The sequence below is a fragment of the Lagenorhynchus albirostris genome, chromosome 2, assembly GCF_949774975.1.
Source record: "Lagenorhynchus albirostris chromosome 2, mLagAlb1.1, whole genome shotgun sequence".
Classification (NCBI taxonomy): domain Eukaryota; kingdom Metazoa; phylum Chordata; class Mammalia; order Artiodactyla; family Delphinidae; genus Lagenorhynchus; species Lagenorhynchus albirostris.
The window spans coordinates 71868018-71877590 of NC_083096.1; the positions used below are offsets into that span (position 1 = coordinate 71868018).

The following is a 9573-nucleotide window of genomic DNA, read 5'->3' on the forward strand; positions in this document are numbered from 1 at the left end:
TAATCATGATCCCCCAACCCCCCTTTATATACATATATAGAGGAATATATTTCTGTATGTGTGTCTTTGTGTGTATTCAATTTCTTTAAAATTTTTGAGATAAGCTAAGTCAGGACTTTCAGCCCCCTACTACATTTATAAACACTGAATACAGCAGAGATTACATAAAATTTTATTATCACACTGCAGGTACATGGCAGAGAATTGACTCTCTTACCCCTTTCCTAGAGCTCATTTCAATTTTCACTCCATGGGTATGTCCGGTGCCACTGTCCCTGCTGCTTCCTGCTATGACTAAGGCACTAGCATTGCCCCAACAATGGTGAAAACTATTTCCCATACCTTGTCACACACACCCCTGGACACCATGACCCTCTCCCTGTGCAGTGACATAGAAGTCAATTCTGTGGATAACCTCATAAATCAACCAGCACTATTGCCTCTCCCTCACTTCCCACACTGCCTGGGGCCATCCAAAGGAAAAATTTGCAAGGAAGGAGGCCCCTTTTTATGTCATGAAGTTACTCTGTGACTTAGAAAATTACTAAGAGTAAATTACTTTCTTACTTTGGGCCCCAGACTACTCATCTGTAAAATAAGGAGATTGGTGCCTTCTCCTATATTGGTCTATGTCTTCATTTAAATGAGATAAAGATGAGACTATTTTGTATAGTATTATGTATAGTAGAAAGATAAACAGTCAAGTGTAATAATTATTTGATAGTAATTGATCTTCCTAGGTCACTAATCTGCTCTTAAAATCTCTGTTGCTATTAGTCTCTCCACTACTAAATTGACCATACTCATGGATCTCAACCTAAGAAAATATCAGATCAAATTCCTCTCTTCCTCAAAACTTCACAATTTACAACCAACAAAAGTAAGCATTTAGGGATGGCCATAAGGTCCTCCATGAACTGTCTTCAAATCTCTCTCTCCTCACATCTGCCTCTCCAGCCATCTCATTCTACTCAGAGTTCCTAATTATGCAAAACATATTTATACCACATGTTTTGTATTAGTTTGCTAAGGCTGCCATAACAAAGTACCATAGACCTGGCTAGTTAAACAACAGAAATTTATTTTTTCACAGTCTGAAAGCTAGAAATCTAATTCAAAATGTCAGCAGGGCTGGTTTGTTCTGTGGCCTTTCTCCTTGACTTGTTTTTGGCTATCTTCTGCCTATGTCTTCATATCATCTTCTCTCTATAATTCTGTGTTCAGATTTCCTCCTTTTAAAAAACATTTCCCCTTCTTGTAGAGATGTCAGTCATCTCTAATGACCATTCTAATGACTTAATTTTAACTTCATTGGCTCTTTAAAAACCCTATTCTCAAATACAGTCACATTCTGAGGTACCAGTGGTTAAGACTTCAACATATGAATTTTAGAGGGACACAGTTCAACCCGTAACACAATTCTTCATTTTAAAATACCCCCATTTCTTTTTTTTTTTGATGTATTGGTATTTATTGGAAAGAAACATGCTCCTCTCACACGCCTGAGGGCAGGAAGCGAAGGCAGGTTGTCAGCAGGAGGGGGATGGGGAATCTGAGCCCCCATTTCTATTAAACAAATTTTTATTATTTAGTTGCAGTGAAAAAATATCCTTTGCTCTCTGTTCTAACAGCAGGATTCTTAGTGGTTTACTTAGCATTTTTTTAATTAAAATATATTGTTATTTCAAAATAAATGTAAAACTATCTAAATAACATATGATCCTCAGAATAATAAAAAGTACGAATATATAAAATAGATTCTGAAATGTCCTGTCTTCCTCAACTTTCTTATCCTTGAATTTCCACTATTTATGGTTAGACTGATTATAAATATATACACATGCACACACAAACACACATCACTTAGAGAGAGAGACATGATAGATAGATACGTAGACAGAAAAATAGATATCTGATATCTATCTTTAAATTATTCTGCAACTTATTTTTTCTGCAAGAGTATATTATGAACCTCTTTCAAGTCTATATTCATGGTTGGATCTGATTTTTTTAGTTAAGAGATAATTCTCATACTACAATATTTACTATTTTAAAATGTTGATTCAATGGATTTTAGTATATTCACAGAATTGGACAGCCATCACCACTGTCTAATTCCAGAACATTTCATTAGCCTGAAAAGAAACCCCATATGCTTTAGCAGTCATCTCCTCTTCCCCCAGCAACCTCTACTCTACTTTCTGTCTCTATAGATTTGCCTATCCTAAACATTTTATACAAATGGAATCATATTATATGTGGTCTTTTGCATATGGTTCTTTTTACCTAGCATAAGGGTCATCTATGTTGTAACATGTATCAGGGCTTCATGCCTTTTAATGGCTGAATAATATTTCATTGCATAGGTATACCAGATTTATTTATCCATCCATCAACAGTTGACATTTGGGTAGTTCCCACTTTTTAGTTATTATGTGTGATGCTTCTGTGAAGAATCATGTACAAGTTTTTGGGTAAACATATGTATTTAATTCTCTTGAGCATGCACATAGGAGTGGAAATACTAGATCATATTGTAATTCTATTTGTAACTTTTTGAGGAACTATCAAATTGTTGTTCACAGCAGCTGCACTAATTTACATTCCCACCAGAAATGTATGAGTCCCAATTTCTCCATTTCCTTGCCAACACTTGGTATTTTCTGCATTATTATTAGTAGTAGTAGTAGTAGTATTGCCATCCTAGTAGATGTGAAGTTGTATGTAATGGTTTTGATTAGTATTTCCCCAGCGACTAATACTGTTGACCATTTTTTCCTGTGCTTATTAGAGATTTGCATGTATTCTTTAGAGACTATTTAAATCCTTTACCCATTTTTAAAACTGTGTTTTCTTTCTTACACTGATAGCAACATACCTTTGATTGTATAAAAACCTCCATTCTTTTAGTCCCTCTCTTTTAAGTTTTTAATGTCAAAATTAACCCTTTTTATATTTTGCATTCATGAAGAAATTATAGTAGTTATACTCATTCTAATTCTCTTCTTTAACTTTTATACTACAGTTGAATAGTTAACACAATATCATATTACAAAATTCAAAATTTCTAAATCTGACTAGATATTTACTTTTTCCAGTGTGTTGTATATTTTCATATTACTAATCATCACCCTTTCATTTCAGCTTAAAGAACTCCTTTCAGCATTTCAACATTTTTTTGTAAGGCAGGTCTAGTGGTGATTGATGAACTCCCCCACCTTTTGTTTATTTAGAAAAATCTTTATTTCTCCTTTGTTTCTGAAGAATAACTTTGCCAGATAGAGTACTTTTGGCTGGCTTTTTTTCTTAATTCAGCACTTTGAATATATCATTCTGCTGTCTCCTGGCCTGTAACTTTTCTGCTGAGGAATCTGCTGATAGCCTAATGGGGGTTATTTTGTAGGTTGCAATCTTTATTTTTTTGCGGCTTTTAGTATTCTCTCTTTGTTTTTGATTTTTGAAAGTTTACTATAATGTGTCTTGGAGAAGATCATTCTGAATTGAAATAATGGGGTAATGTATTAGCTTCCTGAACTTGGGTGTCCAAGTCTCTCCCAAGGTTTGAGAAGGTCTCAACTATTATTTCTTCAGATGAACTTTCTGTCCTCTTCCCCTGTCTTCTCTTTCTAGAAATCCGATGATTTTGAGGTTTGTTCTTTTGATGATGTCCATTAGATCACATAGGCTTTCTTTGCTATTTTCATACATTTTCCTTTGTTCTCTGAGTTATTTCAAAGTTCCTATTCTCTAACTCACTGAGTCCATCTTCTGTTTGGTCTACTCTGCTGTTGATGTTCTTTACTGCATTTTAATTTTATTCATTAAATTCCTAAGTACCAGAATTTCTGTACGACTCTCTTTTTTTAATGACATATCTCTTCGTTAAATTTCTCATTTCGTTTCTGTATTGTTCTCTTGATTTTGTTGAGTTGTCTTTGTGTGTTTTCTTTTAGCTCATTAAGTTTCTTCAAATAAGTTACTTTGAATTATTTATTGGGCAAATCACATATCTCTGTGTCTTTGGGTTCACTTAGTAGAGGATTATTGTGATCATTTGATCATGTCATGTTTCCTTGGTTCATTGCATATCTTGAAGATTTACATCGCTACTTTCGCATTTGAAGTAGCTGTCACCTTCCCCATTCCTTACTAGCCATCTTCAGGTGGAAGATACTTTTTGTTGGTCCTACTTATACCCTGGGCTTTCCTGACGTTGCATGGATACACCTGCTCCATGCTCCCTCTTGTAGCAGAATTCTTCTTTTAACAGCTTTATTGAGACATAATTCATGTACCATATATGCCAACTATGTAAAGAGTCCAATTAAATGGCTTTTAGAATACTCACATAGTTACACATCCATCACTACAATCGATTTTAGAACATTTTATTAGCCTAAGAAGTTAATCCACACCTTTAGCCAACATGCCCAATCTTCCCACCCCACCCTCATTCTTAGGCAATTACTAACCTACTTTCCATCTATATAGATTTGCCTGTTCTGGACATGTCATATAAATGGAATCATATATGATGTGGTCCTACATGACTGGCTTTTTTCACTTAGTATGCTTTCAAGGTTCGTCCAATGTTACAGCTTGTATGAATATTTCATTTCTTTTTATGTAGCAGAATTCTTAAGTTTGTATGTCTTCTCTTGATCTTACAACACGTCAGATCAGATATTGGAAACTTCTCTTTTATTTTCCTGAAGGTGGTGCTGTAGCTCAACTTTGTGTTTTCTCCCTTGTTCATAGACGCTCTTCTGTTTTCTGTTTGCCCTCCCTGTCTACCTTAGGTTACTCTCACAGACACTTCAGGAACATTCACAAGGAGCTGGCTGAAGAGTTGGGGGAGATTTGGGCTTGGCACTTGGGGTTTTGGGGTGCCCATGGGCCAGTTGTGGGGATCCTCAAGTGAGGTTTCCCCAGCAGCTTGTGGGTGGACTTGCTGCTACAGTCTTGAACACAGTCAACAGAAACCACATCCCTTAAATGCTCTCTTGTATTTTCCTGATCTCCTCTCCCTACCCAGTCATGAAAGTCTTGCCTGTACCCTGGGTACTCTGGGACAGAGAAAGTTTTCTCCAGCAGCATCCCTCACAGCTGGGGAACCTGGACACTCAGTCATTTCTCTCCCTTTTCCCTCAGGAGAGGTTGTTGTCAGCTAGTTCATTCCCAAGCTGTACAACCTTGGGGGACAGGTGGCACTGACAAATTTCTTCTTACACTGTCCAATACACCTGTTTTGTGTTTGTTTTTGTTTTTTGCTTGCTGGTATCTCTCCTCTGTAAACCAGGACTTCTACAAAGCCTCTTTTACCCATGGGTGTATGTCCAAGTCAACACTTTGCAGGTGCTCCCCTACTGCAATGAAGAGGGGCTGAAGCCAGTTCACAGACATCTGCCATTTCCATAACACATAAAAAGGTTTATCTACCCGTTATCCAATGCACAGGTGGGAAAAACTCCTCCTGGATACTTTGGTGTATGATACTGGATCCCCCAACTCCCTGAGAGGTACTCTTGTTCATGGATGGATACTGAATTTTAACTCATAAAAGGTGACAAAAAGGAGGGACAATTTATGCGTCCATAATGTTCTTCCTCACCTCTTTCATGTATTTGCTTGAATGGCCCCTTCTTAAAGAGGTCTTCTTGGACACTCTATTTAAAATCATCACCCCCAACACCTCTGCTTTTTACCTTGCTCCACTTTTTTCCCATAGCACACATAATCTAACATAAAATTTACTAATATATCCTGCTTATCGTTTAGGTTTTATGTCTCTGCAGTAGAATAGAAGCTCCATGAAGGCAGGATTTTTTATTTTTGTTTACTAATGTATCCTGTAACTAAAATAGTGCCTAACACTTAGCAAGTTTCGGTAAACAGTAATTTATTGTTTTAAACATGGATAGTTTTAGAATTATAGAGAGAAAAAGATGTTTCTGTGTATGCAAACAAATGTGTACATTCTTGAAAGCCTAACTTTTTTTTAATTGATTTTTATTGAAGTATAGTTGATTTACAATTTTGTGTTAATTTCTGCTGTACAGCAAAGTGAATCAGTTATACATATACGTATGATATTTGTCTTTCTGTGTCTGACATACTTCACTCAGTATGACAATCTCTAGGTTCATCCATATTGCTGCAAATGGCCTTATTTTGTTCTTTTTCATGGCTGAGTAATATTCCATTGTATATATGTATCATATCTTCTTTATCCATGCATCTAATGATGTCAGAGTTGCCAAGTTCAGACTTAGTTATAGTCTTTCTCCTTTACTAAAATAACCTTGAAGAAAGCTTTCCTTGCCTGTTTAACACAGTCTGGCACCATTTTTGCTTTGACATAGGGAATAGGCAATAAGCACACTTGTCTCCAAAGAATAACAATATCACTCTCTTCTAAGGCTGTTCACTATAGAAACACTAAAAAAAAGATAAGAGCTAAACTAAAAAGTTATTCAGTGGGCCCACACGTGAAGAGGATAATAGAAAATTAGACCTACAAAGTAGGATACACAAAAAATTTTAAAAAGCACTTTAGCATCAGGCTGCTGTAGAAAATAGTCCAAGCACTAGTGCTGGACACAAAACTCAGCCACTTTTTATGAAAGTTGATCAAGGCATTAAGTGTAAAGTCTGTTTCTGGAGCTTTCTATTTAACTACTACAACTTCCTGCAGTATAGAATTTAATTTCCTAATGTCTACATACTCTATATTCAGAAACTTTAGATTGCACCTCTTAATTTTTTTAATGCATGTGACGTAATAAAACAGAACTACTCTAGTTAATTGTATGTGCTGTCCTAACCAGAATAGAATATCTTTTTACCCCATGGTGAGTTTTTGTGAAATTCACCATTGAAGGGACATTTACATCCAGGAAGAAAATCTAGTGGGTAGATGCAAAATGCCAATTAATGTATCCTGTCATTATTTTCAAATTATAAAACATAAAATCTGTGACAGGATGATATAAATAATTTCTCAAACAGGTAAAAAGGAACATTATAACAAAATGTCAAAAGTAGAAAAGAAAAGATTAAATGGTAAAAATAGAGTGAAGCGATTTAGATAAGATTGGCCATGAGGCAAGGACCATCATGAATTGGGTCTATGAATGGGTTTAGATATTCTGTAAACTCCTTAAATTGTAAGCAAGTCTTCTCCCACTCATGTTCATGAGGATAATTTCATGTTTGGATATTGCTTTCAAAATACTCTCTGTTGTAATATGTGGACTAGAGTGATTAAGATGATTAACTATGGTCATAACACTGGTCAGGCCAACTATTTGACTATTTTTACAAACAATAACATTCCAAACTCAATATTTACCAATAAACCTCATAATAACATCTTATTCTAGAGGAAAAGCAGACATTAGTGTCACATAAGTGACACTAATGTGAGCTTTTCTGTATGGCAATTGAGGTACAAAAGCTGAGAGATGAAAATGTGCCAACTACTCTCAAAAAATAAAAATGTTCAGTTAAAAAGATGTGGAAGTACATTCTTTTTTTTTTTTTTTTTTTTTTTTTGCGTTACGCAGGCCTCTCACTGTTGTGGCCTCTCCCGTTGCGGAGCACAGGCTCTGGACGCGCAGGCTCAGCGGCCATGGCTCACGGGCCTAGCCTCTCTGCGGCATGTGGGATCTTCCCAGACCGGGGCACGAACCCGCGTCCCCTGCATCGGCAGGCGGACTCTCAACCACTGCGCCACCAGGGAAGCCCTGGAAGTACATTCTTTATAGTAGAAGAACTATGTTTTTTACAGAATCTGAAATATAATATTTCAATTAAATAATTTTAGGGATCATTTCTTCCCCAACACTTTTCTAATAGCAACTTGGACATCCTTGTTTCTGAGACTGTATACCATGGGGTTTAATAATGGAGTGATAAAAGTGTATGTCACCATTACACATAGTTTGCTGTTGGTCTCAGGTAGATGTAGGAAGCAAAACCACAGTGAATAATAAAAACAGTGAGGTGAGAGGCATGGGTGGAAAAGGCTTTCTGTCTGCCTTCAGCAGAGGGACTCTTCAGGATAGTCCTCAGAATGCAGATATAAGAAACACAGATGAATAAAAATGGGACCACAAGTACAAGAACCCCACAGATGAATATGACAAACTCATGAACATCTGTATTTGTGCAAGCCAGATGAATGACTGTCACAGAAATAATGGTTGACTTTGTTGGCACTACAGAAAGGAAGGCTGAAAACTAAATACATTACTGTTAGTGAGGCCAAGAACCCACCAATCCCACAGGTGGCTCCCAATTTTCCACACACCTGTCAACTCATAAGGATAGGGTAATGCAGAGGTTGACAAATGGCAGCATAATGATCATAGCCCATCACTCCCAATAGCAGGCAGTAGGTAATAGCAAAACCAAGGAAGAAGAACATTTGGATGGCACAACAGGTGAAGGAGGTTGTCTTGGCCACAGAAAGGAGATTGATGAACATCTTGGGTAAGACGACAAAGGTGTATAGCATCTCTCTGATGTTGAGAGAATTCTGAAGAAGAAGTACATTGGTGTGTGGAGGCTTTTTTCCAGGAGGATGACACTAACAATAGTGACATTGCCACTGAGAATGACTAGGTACAGAAAAAGGAAAACCACAAAGAGGACAAGCTGAATTTCACCAAGGCTTGAAGAACACAGCAACAGGAACTCAGTGACCATGGTGAGGTTCTCTCCCAAGACCTGTAAAGAAAAGGGAAGTAAATGCATTCAGGTACATGGATACAGGAATCTATATGCAGGGTATGTAGGCTCATATGTCTTTCTTCAGGTGTTGGAAAGATCTTGCCTTTACCAGTTTCTAGCAGCTTCTGGTTCATGGTCCCCCTCCGCCTTCTTCAAAGCCAGGAAAGTTGTATATCTTTCCCCAACTCTGATTCTGTCTTCCACTTTTAAGAATACTGTGATTACATAGTCACACCCAAATAATATAAAATAATCTCTATCTGAAGGGCACAGGGTTAGCAAACTTAATTTTATCTCCAGCCTTAATTCCCGTTTTTCATGTAACCTAACCAATTTACATGTTTCTGGGATTGATACATGGACATCTTTGGAAGGACATTATTCTGCCTTCTACAAGGAGGAACACACAATGCAGAAATGAACAAAAGAAAATAATTCCTTATTTAATGGAATGAAAAACTAGGATTAAACTTAACAAATGAGGAGCAAGACATATTCACAGAAAACCACCAAATGTTGTTGAGAGAAATTAAAGAAAATCTAAATAAACAAAGAGACATCCATGTTCATGGGTTGTAAGACTCAACATTACTACGGGCAATTATGAGCAAACTGATCTATATATTCATCATAAACTTTTTTTGTAAAAATTGACAAAGTGATCACAAAATGACTATGAAAAGGAATTAGAATAGCCAAAATAATTGTGAAAAAGGAGGGCAAAGATGGAGGATTTATACTTTCTGATTGCAAAACTTACCTTAATGATGCAGTAATCAAGAAAGTATGACACTGGCATATAATTATACATATAGACAATGGTTAGAATTTAGAGTCCAG

The 9573-nt window shown here is 36.6% G+C and overlaps 1 pseudogene; it reads right to left on the bottom strand.

Moving 5' to 3' along the window:
- Positions 1–7828: 7828 nt before the first annotated feature.
- LOC132515445 (olfactory receptor 10R2-like) lies at positions 7829–8709 on the bottom strand (annotated as a pseudogene).
- Positions 8710–9573: the final 864 nt, after the last annotated feature.